Source organism: Chiloscyllium punctatum, chromosome 2, assembly GCF_047496795.1.
Source record: "Chiloscyllium punctatum isolate Juve2018m chromosome 2, sChiPun1.3, whole genome shotgun sequence".
Lineage (NCBI taxonomy): Eukaryota > Metazoa > Chordata > Chondrichthyes > Orectolobiformes > Hemiscylliidae > Chiloscyllium > Chiloscyllium punctatum.
Genome location: NC_092740.1, coordinates 52988128 through 53003622, shown reverse-complemented (window position 1 = coordinate 53003622; position 15495 = coordinate 52988128).

The window sequence follows — 15495 nt, the reverse complement described above, 5'->3', positions numbered from 1 at the left end:
ATAAGACCATAAGACATAGGAGTGGAAGTAAGGCCATTCGGCCCATCGAGTCCATTCCACCATTCAATCATGGCTGCTGGGCACTTCAACTCCACTTACCCGCATTCTCCCCATAGCCCTTAATTCCCTGAGACAACAAGAATCTATCAATCTCTGCCTTGAAGACATTTAGCGTCCTGGCCTCCACTGTACTCTGCGGCAATGAATTCCACAGGCCCACCACTCTCTGGCTGAAGAAATGTCTCCGCATTTCTGTTCTGAATTTACCCCCTCTAATTCTAAGGCTGTGTCCACGGGTCCTAGCCTCCTCACCTAACGGAAACAATTTCCTAGCATCCACCTTTTCCGAGCCATGTATTATCTTGTACGTCTCTATTAAGTCTCCCCTTAATCTTCTAAACTCCAATGAATACAATCCCAAGATCCTCAGACGTTCCTCATATGTTAGACCTACCATTCCAGGGGTCATCCGTGTGAATCTCCGCTGGACATGTTCCAGTGCCAGTATGTCCTTCCTGAGGTGTGGGGACCAAAACTGGACACAATACTCCAAATGAGGCCTAACCAGAGCTTTATAAAGGCTCAGTAGCACATCGCTGCTTTTATATTCCAACCCTCTTGAGATAAGTGACAATATCGCATTCGCTTTCTTAATCACAGACTCAACCTGCATGTTGACCTTTAGAGAATCCTTGACTAGCACTCCCAGATCCCTTTGTACTTTGGCTTTATGAATTTTCTCACCGTTTAGAAAGTAGTCTGTGCTTTTATTCTTTTTGCCAAAGTGCAATACCTCGCATTTGTTCACGTTGAGTTCCATCAGCCATTTCCTGGACCACTCTCCCAAACTGTCTAGATCCTTCTGCAGCCTCCCCACTTCCTCAGTACTACCTGCCTGTCCACCTATCTTCGTATCATCAGCAAACTTCGCTAGAGTGTCCCCAGTCCCTTCATCCAGATCATTAATATATAATGCGAACAGCTGTGGCCCCAACACTGAACCCTGCGGGACACCGCTCGTCACCGGCTGCCATTCTGAAAAAGAATCTTTTATCCCAACTCTCTGCCTTCTGTCAGATAGCCAATCCTCAATCCATCCCAGTAGCTCACCTCGAACACCATGGGCCTTCACCTTGCTCAGCAGCCTCCCGTGTGGCACCTTATCAAAGGCCTTTTGGAAGTCTAGATAGACCACATCCACTGGGTTTCCCTGGTCTAACCTGCTTGTCACCTCTTCAAAGAATACCAACAGGTTTGTCAGGCATGACCTCCCCTTAGTAAATTCATGTTGACTTGTTCTAATCAGACTCTGCTCTTCTAAGAATTTAGAAACCTCATCCTTAATGATGGATTCTAGAATTTTACCAACAACCGAGGTTAGGCTAATTGGCCTATAATTTTCCATCTTTTGTCTTGATCCTTTCTTGAACAATGGGGTTACAACAGTGATCTTCCAATCATCCGGGACTTTCCCTGACTCCAGTGACCCTTGAAAGATCTCAACCAACGCCTCCGCTATTTCCTCAGCCACCTCTGTCAGAACTCTAGGATGTATCCCATCGGGGCCAGGAGATTTATCAATTTTAAGACTTTTTAGCTTTTCTAGCACTATCTCTTTTGTAATGACAACCATACTCAACTCAGCCCCCTGACTCCCTTTAATTGTTAGGATATTACTCCTGTCTTCCACTGTGAAAACTGACGCAAAGTACTTGTTAAGTTCTCCTGCTATTTCCTTATCTCCCATCACTAGGCTTCCAGCATCAGTTTGAAGTGGCCCAATGTCTACTTTTGTCTGTCATTTGTTTCTTATGTATTGAAAGAAACTTTTACTATCGTTTCTAATATTACTGGCTAGCCTACCTTCATATTTGATCCTCTCCTTTCTTATTACTCTCTTTGTTATCCTCTGTTTGTTTTTGTAGCCTTCCCAATCTTCCGATTTCCCACTGCTCTTGGTCACTTTATAGGATCTCTCTTTTTCTTTAATACATTTCCTGACTTCCTTTGTCAGCCAAGGTTGTCTAATCCCTCCCCGGTTAATCTTTCTTTTCTTGGGGATGAACCTCTGTACAGTGTCCTTAATTATACCCACAAACTCCTGCCATTTTTGCTCTACCGTCTTCCCCGCAAGCCTCTGCTTCCAGTCAATTTTTGTCAGTTCATCTCTAATGCCCTCATAATTACCTTTATTTAACTGTAACACCATTACATTCCTACCCTAAACACAACATCCCACATTTGGTTCAATTCCTGTCAACCCATCCCTACATCTGAACCAGACATGCACACCTCTAGATCCTTATGGATACCTGACAAAACTACCCTTTGGATTTAGCTCCATCTAAGAATCGACACTTCCCCTGACCCCTCCCAGGAGACCTGACTCTTCCTGGGACCAGCACCCCATGTGCTAGATGTAACCCCACTCCTGATTCCCTGGACCTGGTAACTGCTGTGATTAGATTCACCCAAAGACAATCTACCTCACCACTTCAGATTCTAACCTCGGCCCCTCTCAACCTGATCTGACCCAACTGACCAGCACGATGACTTCCAAGACCACACTCCCTCCCTGAATGGATTTCCCTGACTGGACTTGCCCTAAGAGTGTGTAATTCCCACACTCCAACCCTGTTTCTCCAACCCCTCCAAACCTGACCTACTCTAAACACTTTGGATAATCCAAGATGGAGGATGGAAAAAAAGTGGCTTTAAGAGCTGCTCCTTTTTTGAGGTATTTTCAATGTTGGAGCTGGTTTTGTCAAATTCTAGGAACAGTAATTACTGTTTTATAAGCTGTTGCATTGTTTTGGAACTTTGGGATAAAATAAATCAAAATGATAGCACTTTAAAAAAGGAGGAAGGGAGACAACGACAGTGACTACATGGTGGGAAGTGAATCAACAGAGAAAGAAACTTACACTGCTGTCTGACCCAGCAACGAACCTTCACAGCTACTGCCTCTGCTGTTTTCTTTGAAGTGCCTCTGGACATTGGAGTTCATCCAAGAAAAAAAACCAAGCTGACCTTAAAGAAACCTATGTAGGGAGATCACAGCTGGGGAGCAGCTAAGTAGCTCGTTGATTTTCTTTGTAAATCTACAATAGTGAGTAGAGTGGGTTATTTTTGATAACATGTTTTTATTGAGATGTTTCTCTTGATTATACTTTAAAATATATAACATAGGTACTAAGATAGCTGGAGCAGTATTTTTTAGCGCTGTAAGACTGTCTTATTTTCTGGGTCTGTAGATTGTTAAGGTGCAATATGGCATTTATTGGTGTAATATACTCTTCCTGTGTGATATGGGAGAGTAGAGAAAGTTTCCATGTTACTGATGATTATGTCTGCAGTAAAAGTATTTGGTTGCGAATCCTGTTATATTGCATGGATCCATGATGTTAGAGGCGATGAGCAAGCATGGATGGAAGCTTGGCTGCCTGGCAGAAAGCAGAGAGTAGGAAGAAAAGGGTCTTTCTTAAGATGGCAGCTGGTGACAAGTGATATTCCGCAAGGCTGTATTGGGACCACAAATTTTCACTTTGTACATTAATGGTCTAGATGAAGGAACTGAGAGCATTCTGGATTGCAGATGACACAAAGATAGGTCAAGGGACAGGTAGCATTGAGGAGGTGGGGAAGCTGCAGAAGGATTTGGACAGATTTGGAAAGTGGGCAAAGAAATGGTAGATGGAGTACAACATGGGAAGTTATGAGGTCATGCACTTTAGTAGGAAGAATAGAGGCATGGACTATTTTATAAAAGAGGAAAAATTTCACAAATCTGAAGTGCTGAGAGACTTATAAACTCTAGTCAAGGATTCTCTCAAAAGCAAACTTGCAGGTTGAGTCAATAGTTCAGAAGGCAAATATAATGTTAGCATTTAGTCTAAGAGTACTTGAATATGAAAGCAGGGACTTACTTCTGAGGCTCTATAAGGTTCTGGTCAGACCATATTTGGTATATTGTGCACAGTTTTGGGCCCCATATCTCAGGAAGGATGTACTGGCCCTGGAGTGGGTTCAAAGGAGGTTCACAAGAATGGTCACAGGAATGAAAAGCTTAATATATGAGGAACATTTGAGGCTTCTGGGTCTATACTTGATGGAATTCAGAAGGATGAGGGTGGATCTAATGGAAGCATACAGAATACTGAATGACATGGACAGAGTGGATGTTGGGAAGATCTTCCATTGTTAGGAATAACTAGGACCCAAGGGAATATGCTTATAGTAAAGGGAAGACCTTTTAAAAGAGAGATAAGGAGAAATGTCTTCAGCTAGAGAGCAGTGGATCTATGGAATTCACTGCTACAGAAGGCTTTGGAGGCCAGATCAATGAGTATATTTAAGACTGAGATAGATAGGTTCTTGATTGTCAAGGGGATCAAGGGTTACCATAAGACCATAAGACCATAAGACCATAAGACATAGGAGTGGAAGTAAGGCCATTCGGCCCATCGAGTCCATTCCACCATTCAATCATGGCTGCTGGGCACTTCAACTCCACTTACCCGCATTCTCCCCATAGCCCTTAATTCCCTGAGACAACAAGAATCTATCAATCTCTGCCTTGAAGACATTTAGCGTCCTGGCCTCCACTGTACTCTGCGGCAATGAATTCCACAGGCCCACCACTCTCTGGCTGAAGAAATGTCTCCGCATTTCTGTTCTGAATTTACCCCCTCTAATTCTAAGGCTGTGTCCACGGGTCCTAGCCTCCTCACCTAACGGAAACAATTTCCTAGCATCCACCTTTTCCGAGCCATGTATTATCTTGTACGTCTCTATTAAGTCTCCCCTTAATCTTCTAAACTCCAATGAATACAATCCCAAGATCCTCAGACGTTCCTCATATGTTAGACCTACCATTCCAGGGGTCATCCGTGTGAATCTCCGCTGGACATGTTCCAGTGCCAGTATGTCCTTCCTGAGGTGTGGGGACCAAAACTGGACACAATACTCCAAATGAGGCCTAACCAGAGCTTTATAAAGGCTCAGTAGCACATCGCTGCTTTTATATTCCAACCCTCTTGAGATAAGTGACAATATCGCATTCGCTTTCTTAATCACAGACTCAACCTGCATGTTGACCTTTAGAGAATCCTTGACTAGCACTCCCAGATCCCTTTGTACTTTGGCTTTATGAATTTTCTCACCGTTTAGAAAGTAGTCTGTGCTTTTATTCTTTTTGCCAAAGTGCAATACCTCGCATTTGTTCACGTTGAGTTCCATCAGCCATTTCCTGGACCACTCTCCCAAACTGTCTAGATCCTTCTGCAGCCTCCCCACTTCCTCAGTACTACCTGCCTGTCCACCTATCTTCGTATCATCAGCAAACTTCGCTAGAGTGTCCCCAGTCCCTTCATCCAGATCATTAATATATAATGCGAACAGCTGTGGCCCCAACACTGAACCCTGCGGGACACCGCTCGTCACCGGCTGCCATTCTGAAAAAGAATCTTTTATCCCAACTCTCTGCCTTCTGTCAGATAGCCAATCCTCAATCCATCCCAGTAGCTCACCTCGAACACCATGGGCCTTCACCTTGCTCAGCAGCCTCCCGTGTGGCACCTTATCAAAGGCCTTTTGGAAGTCTAGATAGACCACATCCACTGGGTTTCCCTGGTCTAACCTGCTTGTCACCTCTTCAAAGAATACCAACAGGTTTGTCAGGCATGACCTCCCCTTAGTAAATTCATGTTGACTTGTTCTAATCAGACTCTGCTCTTCTAAGAATTTAGAAACCTCATCCTTAATGATGGATTCTAGAATTTTACCAACAACCGAGGTTAGGCTAATTGGCCTATAATTTTCCATCTTTTGTCTTGATCCTTTCTTGAACAATGGGGTTACAACAGTGATCTTCCAATCATCCGGGACTTTCCCTGACTCCAGTGACCCTTGAAAGATCTCAACCAACGCCTCCGCTATTTCCTCAGCCACCTCTGTCAGAACTCTAGGATGTATCCCATCGGGGCCAGGAGATTTATCAATTTTAAGACTTTTTAGCTTTTCTAGCACTATCTCTTTTGTAATGACAACCATACTCAACTCAGCCCCCTGACTCCCTTTAATTGTTAGGATATTACTCCTGTCTTCCACTGTGAAAACTGACGCAAAGTACTTGTTAAGTTCTCCTGCTATTTCCTTATCTCCCATCACTAGGCTTCCAGCATCAGTTTGAAGTGGCCCAATGTCTACTTTTGTCTGTCATTTGTTTCTTATGTATTGAAAGAAACTTTTACTATCGTTTCTAATATTACTGGCTAGCCTACCTTCATATTTGATCCTCTCCTTTCTTATTACTCTCTTTGTTATCCTCTGTTTGTTTTTGTAGCCTTCCCAATCTTCCGATTTCCCACTGCTCTTGGTCACTTTATAGGATCTCTCTTTTTCTTTAATACATTTCCTGACTTTCTTTGTCAGCCAAGGTTGTCTAATCCCTCCCCAGTTAATCTTTCTTTTCTTGGGGATGAACCTCTGTACAGTGTCCTTAATTATACCCACAAACTCCTGCCATTTTTGCTCTACCGTCTTCCCCGCAAGCCTCTGCTTCCAGTCAATTTTTGTCAGTTCATCTCTAATGCCCTCATAATTACCTTTATTTAACTGTAACACCATTACATCCGATTTTGCCCTCTCTCTTTCAAACTCCAGACTGAACTCTACCATATTATGATCGCTGCTTCCGAAGGGTTCCCTTACTTTAAGATTTTTTATAAAGTCTGGTTTATTGCAAAGCACTAGGTCCAGAATAGCTTGCTTCCTTGTGGGCTCCATGACAAGCTGTTCCAAAAAGCCATCCTGTAAGCATTCCATGAATTCCCTTTCTTTGGATCCACTGGCAACATTATTTACCCAGTCCAACTGCATATTGAAGTCTCCCATGATCACCGTGACCTTGCCTTTCTGACATGCCTTCTCTATTTTCCGGTACCTGTTGCATGCCTGCTCCTGACCACTGTTAGGAGGTTTGTACACAACTCCAATTATGTTTTTTTTGCCTTTGTGGTTCCTCAATTCTACCCACACAGACTCCACATCATCTGATGTTATGTCATTCAGTGCCATACATTTAATATTGTTCTTAACTAACAAGGCAACCCCACCCCCTCTGCCGACCTCCCTGTCTTTTCGATAAGTTGAAAATCCTTGGAGGTTTAACTGCCAGTCCTGACCCCCCTGTAACCAAGTCTCTGTGATGTCTACCACATAATAATCATTCACTATGATCTGTGCCATTAGTTCATCTGCTTTGTTATGAATGCTACGCACATTCAGGGAAAGCGCCATAATGCTAACTTTCTTATCATAAGAGATATTGGAAGTCATATGATGTCCTAAGTTATCCTTGCTTTTTTCTGCATTCCCAGTCTGCCTCAATTTTGAATCCGCCTGGACACATGCTATCTTGCTGCTTGTCTTTCCATTTAACGCCATACTCCCTGTTGCTTTCACTTTCCCTTCCCCCCAACTCAGAAGTTTAAAGTCCTACTGACCACCCTATTTATCCTCTTCGCTAGAACATTGGTGCCTGATCGGTTCAGGTGGAGACCGTCCCAACGGTACAGATCCCCCCTGTTCCAAAACTGATGCCAATGACCCATGAAGTGGAATCCCTCTTTCCCACATCAATCCCTTAGCCACGTGTTTACTTGCCTAATTTTCTTGTCTCTATGCCAATTGGTATGTGGCTCGGGCAGTAATCCGGAGATTATGACCCTTGAGGACCCCTGTGCTTCAATTTCCTGCCTAGTGCCTCGTAGTCCCCAAACAGGTCCTCCACCCTAGTCTTGCCTATGTTGTTAGTACCAACGTGGACCACAACAACTGGATCCTCCCCCTCCCACTCCAATATCCTTTCAAGCCGGTCGGAGATGTCCCGTACCCTGGCACCGGACAGGCAACACACCATGCGAGACTCCCGATCCGGCTTGCAAAGGATACTATCTGTCCCCCTAATTATAGAATCCCCTATAACCACTACTTGTCTATTAGCTCCCCCCTCTTGAATGGCCTTCTGCACCATGGTGCCTTGGTCAGTTGGCTCATCCTCTCCAGAGTCCTTTTCCTCATCCGAACAGGGAGCAAGAATCTCATACCTGTTGGACAAGGTCAAGGGCTGAGGCTCCTCCACTCCTGAACTCAGGTTCCCCCTACCTGCCTCACTTACAGTCACACTCTGATGAGCCTGATCACTAGCTGAATGTGAACTACTTAATCTTCCAGGTGTGACTGCCTCCTGAAACAAAGCGTCCAGGTAACTCTCCCCCTCCCGGATGTGCCGCAGTGTTTGAAGCTCAGATTCCAGATCACCAACTCTGAGCCGGAGTTCTTCCAGCAACCAACACTTGCTGCAGATGTGGTCACTGCCATTCACAATGGGATCAGCCAGCTCCCACATCATACAGCTACAGCACATCACCTGCCCAGCCATCTCTGCTTAGTTAATTAATTACAAGTTTGAGTTAGAATACTTTCTGATACCTCTCTGCTATAGTCTTTCCATAAAGAATTAATATATACACACACACAAAAACAAAGTAAATTTTTAACCAGTCACTGGTAAAGAAATAGAAAATCCTTACCTTAAAAAAACCCAGTGTAGTTAAGGAGGTTAGAGGTTAGAGGAGGAGGGTGGGTGGGAGATACTGCAGGTGTAGAATCTCGGGTTTAGCGGCCTTCCTGATTTATATACTCACTGCTGCTCCCACTCAAATGGCCGTTGGTGTCGAAGGGTGAGAATTTATATTCACTGCTTTCCTTCCCGGCTGCCCCTCTGGTAGACGCCACTTCCCCTGCTGCTCCCGCTCTTTCTGTGAAGAGAGGGGAACAAAAAAAACGTGGGAGAATGGGGTTGTGAAACTTATCAGCCATGATTGAGTGGAAGTGGCAGACTAATGGACTGATTGGCCTAATTTCTTCTCCTATGTCTTCTGGTTTTATGGTCTTATGAATCAATTGGAAGGGCAGTGAGAGACAGTGAGGAGTGTACAGGAGTTACAAGGTGTGATGGATGACAGTTACAGGTAGTGAGGTAAAGTTAGGTAGATGGATTACCTCCAGGAAAGGTAGGACAGGGAGGCAAGTAGCATAGGAGTCTCCTGTGACTACCCTCACCTCAAACAAATATACTGTTTTGGAAAATGTCAAGGTTGATGAACTCTCAGGGGAATATAGCACTGACAGCAGGTACCGAGAATGGGTCCAGTGTAATGAAGAAAATGACAGGTTCCAAGCGATCAATTATGGTAGGGAACTCTCTAGTCAGAGTAATAGATAGACATCTCTGTGGCCAACAGCGAGAAATTAAAATTGTGTATTACCTACCTGGTCCCATGATCAAGGATATCTCAGAGAGTGTGCAGAATATTCTCCATGGGGAGAAAGGCCAGCAGGAGGTTGTTATACACATTGGAACTAATGACATCGGAAGATATAAGGATGAGATTCTGAGGAGAGTATAGGAAGCTAGGCAGGAATTTAAAAAGGAGCTTCTCAAGAGTAGTAATATCTGGATTAACCCCAATTTCATGAGCTAGTGAAGGTAGAAATGGGAGGATAGAGCAGATGAGCTGAGGAGTTGGTCCAGGGAAGAAGGATTCAAATTTTTCAGTCATTGGAATCGCTTCTGGGGTGGATATGACCTGTACAAGAAGGACAGATTGCACCTCAATTGAAATGGGCTAAAACAATGGTCGGGAGATTTACTACAGCTGCTTGGGAGGATTTAAACTTGTAAGTGGGGGTACGGAGGATCCCAGGAAGGTAATGAGGAAAGAGAGCAGTCTGAAACTGATACAGTTGGGAAAAAAGTAAGTCAGATAGTCAAAACAGACAGGGACAAAGCAGAGAACAAAGTAGGACTGATAAATTAAGCTGCAGTTATTTCAATGCAAGAGGCCTAACAGGGATGGCAGATGAACTCAGAACATGGGAATGGTATATCATAGCAATTACAGAAACATGGTTCAGGGACGGACAGGATTGGCAGCTTCATGCTCCAGTGTATAGATGCTACAGGATGTATAGAAAGGGGGACAAGAAATGTGTGAGTGTGGTGTTTTTGATCAAGTATCCCAGGGAACTCATTTGGATGGAACTGAGAAATAAGAAGGGTTGATCACCTTATGGGATTGTACTATCGACCCCCCAGTTGGCAACAGGGAATTGAGCAACAAATTTGTAAAGATATCTCAGTTATCTGTGAGAATAATAGGGTGGTGATGGTAACGAATTTTAGTTTTCCAAACATAGACTGGCACTGACGTAGTGTTAAGGGTTCAATGGAGAAGAATTTGTTAAGTTTGCATTAAAAAAATCTGATTCAGTATGTGGATGTACCTAACAAAGAAGGTGCAAAACTTGACCAACTCTTGGGAAATAAGGCAGGGTAAGTCACTGAGGTGTCAGTGGGGGCCAGCGACCATAATTCTTTTAGTTTAAAATAATGGTGGAAAAGGATAGACTGGATCTAAAAGTTAATATTCTAAATTGGAGGAAGGTCAATATTGATGGTTTTAGGCAAGAAATTTCAAAAGTTGATTGGGGGTGGATGTTCACAGGTAAAGGGAGGGCCGGAAAATGAGAAGCTTTCAAAAATGAGATAAAAAGAGTCCAGAGACAGAATGTTCCTGTGAGGGTAAAGGGCAAGGCTGGTAAGTATATGGAATGCTGGATGACTGGAGAAATTGAGGATTTGGTGAAGAAAAAGAAGGAAACATATGTCAGGTACACACAGCAGAGATTAAGGCAATCCCGAGAAGAGTATAAAGTTGTAGGAGTATATTTAAGAGGGAAATCAGGAGGGCAAAAAGGGGATATGAAATAACTTTGGCAATTAGGGTTAAGGAGAATCCAAAGGGATTCTACAAATACATAAAGGAAAAAAGAATAACTAGGGAGAGAATGGACTCCCTTAAAGATCAGCAAGGCAGTCTTTGTGTGGAACCACAGGAGATGGGGGAGATATGAAACAAATGTTTTGCATCAGTGTTTAATGTGGAAGAGGGTAAGAAAGATATAGGACATGCGGATATAAATAGTGACATCTTGTAAAATGTTCATAATACAGAGGAGGAGATGATGGATGTCTTAAGATGCAAAAAGGTGAATAAATCCTTGGGAACTGATCAGGTGTACCCTAGAATTCTGTGGCAAGCTAGGGAAGTGATTGCTGAACCCTTTGCTGAGATACTTGTCTCATCGATAGCCATAGGTGAGGTGCTGGAAGGCTGGAGGTTCATAATATGGTGTCACTATTTGAGAAAGGTCACAAGGAAAATAAGGGAACTATAGACCAGTGAGCTTGATATCGGTAGTGGGCAAGTTTTTGGAGGGAATCCTGAGATAAAGGATTTACACATATTTGGAAAGGAAAGGACTGATTAAGGATTGTCAACATGGATTCGTGTGTGGGAAATCATGTCTCACTAACTTGATTGAGTTTTTTGAAAACGCATTGAAAAGGATTGATGAGGGCAGAACAGTGGACATGATCTATATGGACTTCAGTAAGGTGTTTGACAAGATTCCTCATGGTACACTGATTAGCAAAGTTAGATCACACAGAATGGAGGGAGAACTAACTATTTGGATACAGAACTGACTCAAAGGTAGAAGACAGAGGGTGGTGGTGGATGATTGCCTTTCAGACTAGAGCTTGTGACCAGTGGTGTGTCATAAGGATTGGTGCTGAGTCCACTGCTTCACATTTATATAAATGATTTGAATGTGAACAATGAAGGCATGGTTAGGAAGTTTGCATAGGACAACAAAATTGATGGTCCAGTGAACAGCAAAGGAGGTTACCTCAGAGAACAACAGGACCCTGATCAGATGGCCAGTGGGCTGAAGACTGGCAGATAGAGTTTAACTTAGATTTATGTGAGTTGCTGCATTTTGGATTTATACACTTATTGTTAGGGTCATGGGGAATGTTGCTGAACAAAGAGGCCTTGGAGCACACGTTCATAGTTCCTTGAAAGTGGAGTCACAGGTAGATGGGATAGTGAAGACAGCATTTGATCTTGCCTTTATGGGTCAGAGTATTGAATATAGGAGTTGGGAGGTCATGTTGCAGTGGTACAGGACTTTGGTGAGGCCACTTTTGGAATACTGTTTGCAATTCTGGTCTCTGTCCTATTGGAAGGATCTTGTGAAACTTGAAAAGGTTTAGAAAGGATTTACAAGGATGTTGCCAGGATTGGAGAGTTTGACCTATTGGGAGAAGCTGAATAGGCTGGGGTGATTGTTCCTGGAGCTTTGGAGGATGAGGGGTGACGTTATAGACATGTACAACATGGATAGGATAAATAGAAAAGTTATTTTCTCTGGGGTGGGAGAGTCCAGAACTAGAGGGTATAGGTTCAAAGTGAGAGGGGAAAGACATAAAAGAGACCTAAGGGCAACTTTTTCACAAAGAGGGTGGTGCATGTATGGAATGAGCTGCCAACAGAAGAGGTGGAGTCTGGTACAAATACAAGATTTAAAAGGCATTTGGTTGGGTATATGATTAGGAAGGGTTCAGATAGATAGGGGCAGAATGCTGGCAAATGGAACTAGATTTATGTAGGATATCTCATTGACATAGATGAGTTGGTCCAAAGAGTCTGTTTCCGTGCTGTATATCTTTATGACTCTATAACTGTATGACATATCTGCCACCTTATCCTTTCCCACTACCCTCACTTACATGGTGCCCTAACTCCCCATCTACCTAACATCCTATTCCCGTATCCACAAGGTAATCTGACTTAATCACCCATCTTCCACCGCAACCACTTCTCCACTGGCTATCCTCTGCCCCAATTTACCAGGCAACAATTTGTCACCTTCCTGGCACCCAACATCCTCATCAACTTTACACACCTTCTCTCCGTTACTGAGAGAATCTTCAAGATGTTTAAAGCAGCAATTGTCATCTAAAAAGGGTGTGGTTTCATGTCTGATCCCTCTGCTGAATGCATATGTTCCAGGACCATTCAGATGAAAAGGTTCCTAGCTTGGAAATTCACACAGAAAATCCCTCTAAAGGCAAATCATTTTATTTATTTCTCTGATGAGGATCTGAAACATGGTTTCCAATCCTGATCAGAAAATCTGGACTGCTAACTCTTTGCTGTGATCCCAGCTGATGTTAAGATGGAAACAAGAATAAGAGGGTTGAGATTTATACATGAAACAAGGGTGATGTGAGAAATCCTTTAATCATACAGTGAGTTGTTAGGGTATGAATGCACTGGCAAGAAATGTAGTGGAGGCAGGTAGAATTGAAGCATTCAAGAGGGCTTTGGATAGTTATTTGAATGTATATGGGGAAAAGGCAGGAGATTGGGATAATAGAGCTGGTGCAAACAGAATGGGGTGAATGACCTTCTTCTAAATCATATTAATTCTGTAATTCTGTGAAGTCTGTGAAAACTGTTATTAAATTTCTGAATGCATGTCTCAAATTTTAAAGTTAATGTTGATCCCACAATTTGTTCACCTTCTCTGCAGCTGTCACACTGTATTCCTCACTGTTCTACTACCCAATTGCACTTTGTATGGTATGATTTATCTGTACTGTACTCAAACAAAACTTTTTACTGTACCTAGATACATGTGACAATAATAAATTAAATTAAGAAAATGTCAGACCTGGGAATGAAATCTGGCTTGACAGATTTGATCTTGTTTAGTTTGGTGATCATTCACTGAAGCAAGAATCATAAGGTTGCAGATTTTCTTTCACAATAGAACAGAAATTTAATACACGAAGGAAAAGAGAACAAGCCAAGGTATTGAAATAGAGAACACTGTTTGAAAAACCTTAATACACATAGCAAAGTAAAATCTGATCTATTCCCCAACACAATTATAGAGTCATACAGCTGTACAGCATGGAATAGATCTTTCAGTCCAACTCATCCATGCTGACCAGATATGCTAAATTAATCTGGCCGCATTTGTCAGCATTTGGTCCATATTCCTCTAAACTCTTTCTATTCAGATGTACCCATCCAGATGTCTTTTAAATGTTTTAATTGTACCAGCCTCCACCACTTCCTCTGGCAGCTCATTCTATTCACGCACCACGCTCTACATGAAAAAGTTCCCCTCTCACCTTAAACCTATGTCTTCTAGTTTTGGACTTCCCCTTGCCTTGGGAAAAGACCTTTTCTAATTACCATATCCATGCCCCTCATGACTTTATAAACCTCTATAAGGTCACTCCTCAGCCTCCAATGCACCAGGGAAAACAGCCCCAGCCTATTTAGCCTCTCCTTATAGCTCAAACCCTCCTTGCAAATCTATTGTGAACCCTTTCAAGTTTCACAATACCCTTCCTGTAGCAGGGAGATCAGAACTGAATGCGGTATTCCATTAGTAGCCTAACCAAAGTCGTGTACAGCTGCAACATGACCTCCCAACTCTGATACTCAATGCACTGTCCAATAAAGTCCCCTTTTTGCAGACTTGATTTCCCTCTTAAGTATACTTCTACTGCTTTTATAGTCTTCAAGAGATTCACTCAATCTCTGCTGTCGATCTTTGACATATGCTTCCTTCTTTTTCTTGACCAAAACCTCAAGTTCTCTAAGCATCCAGCAGCCCTACACTTACCAGCCTTGCCCTTCACCTTACCAGTAACATACCTTCCCTGGGCTCCTTTTATCGCATTTTTGAAGTCTTCCTACTTTCCCAGCCATTCCTTTACCTGTAAATACCTGCCCCCAATCAACTTTTGAAAGTTCTTGCCTAATAACGTTAAAATTGGCCTTCCTCCAATTTAGAACTTCAACTTTTGGTTCCAGTCTATCCTTTCCATTACTATTTTGAAACAAATAGAATTATGGTCACTGGCCCCAAAGTGGTCCCCCATTGCCACCTCACATAAGACCATAAGACATAGGAGCAGAAATTACGCCATTCACCCCATCAGATTTGCTCCACCATGCTCAAGCATAGCTGACAACTTTTTCAACCCCATTCCTGGCTTTCTCCCTATAACTCTTGATCCCCTTAACAAACATGAATCTGTCTGCATCTTAAATGTACTTAATGACCTGACCTCCCTAGTTTTCTGTTGCAATGAATTGCATAGATTCATCATTCTCTGGCTGAAGAAGTTTCTCCTCATCTCTGTTCTAAAGGTCTTCCCTTTACTCTAAAGCTCTGCCCTCAGGTCCTAGTCTCTTTTGTTAATGAAAACATCTTCCCAATGTTAACTCTGTTGAGGCCATTCAGTATTCTTAAGTTTCAATAGATTCCCCCTCATCCTCCATGGAGTATGGACCCAACATTCTCAGATGTTACTCAAATGTGAAGCCTTTCATTCCTGGGATCATCCTCGTAAGTATGCTTTACGCCTGTTCCAGGGCCAGTATATCCTTCCTGAGGTATGGGGCCCAAAACTGCTGTCAATACTCTTAAACGTGGTCTGACCAGAGCCTTATAAAGCCTCAGAAGTGCACCCCTGCTTTTATATTCCAGTGCTCTCGAAAT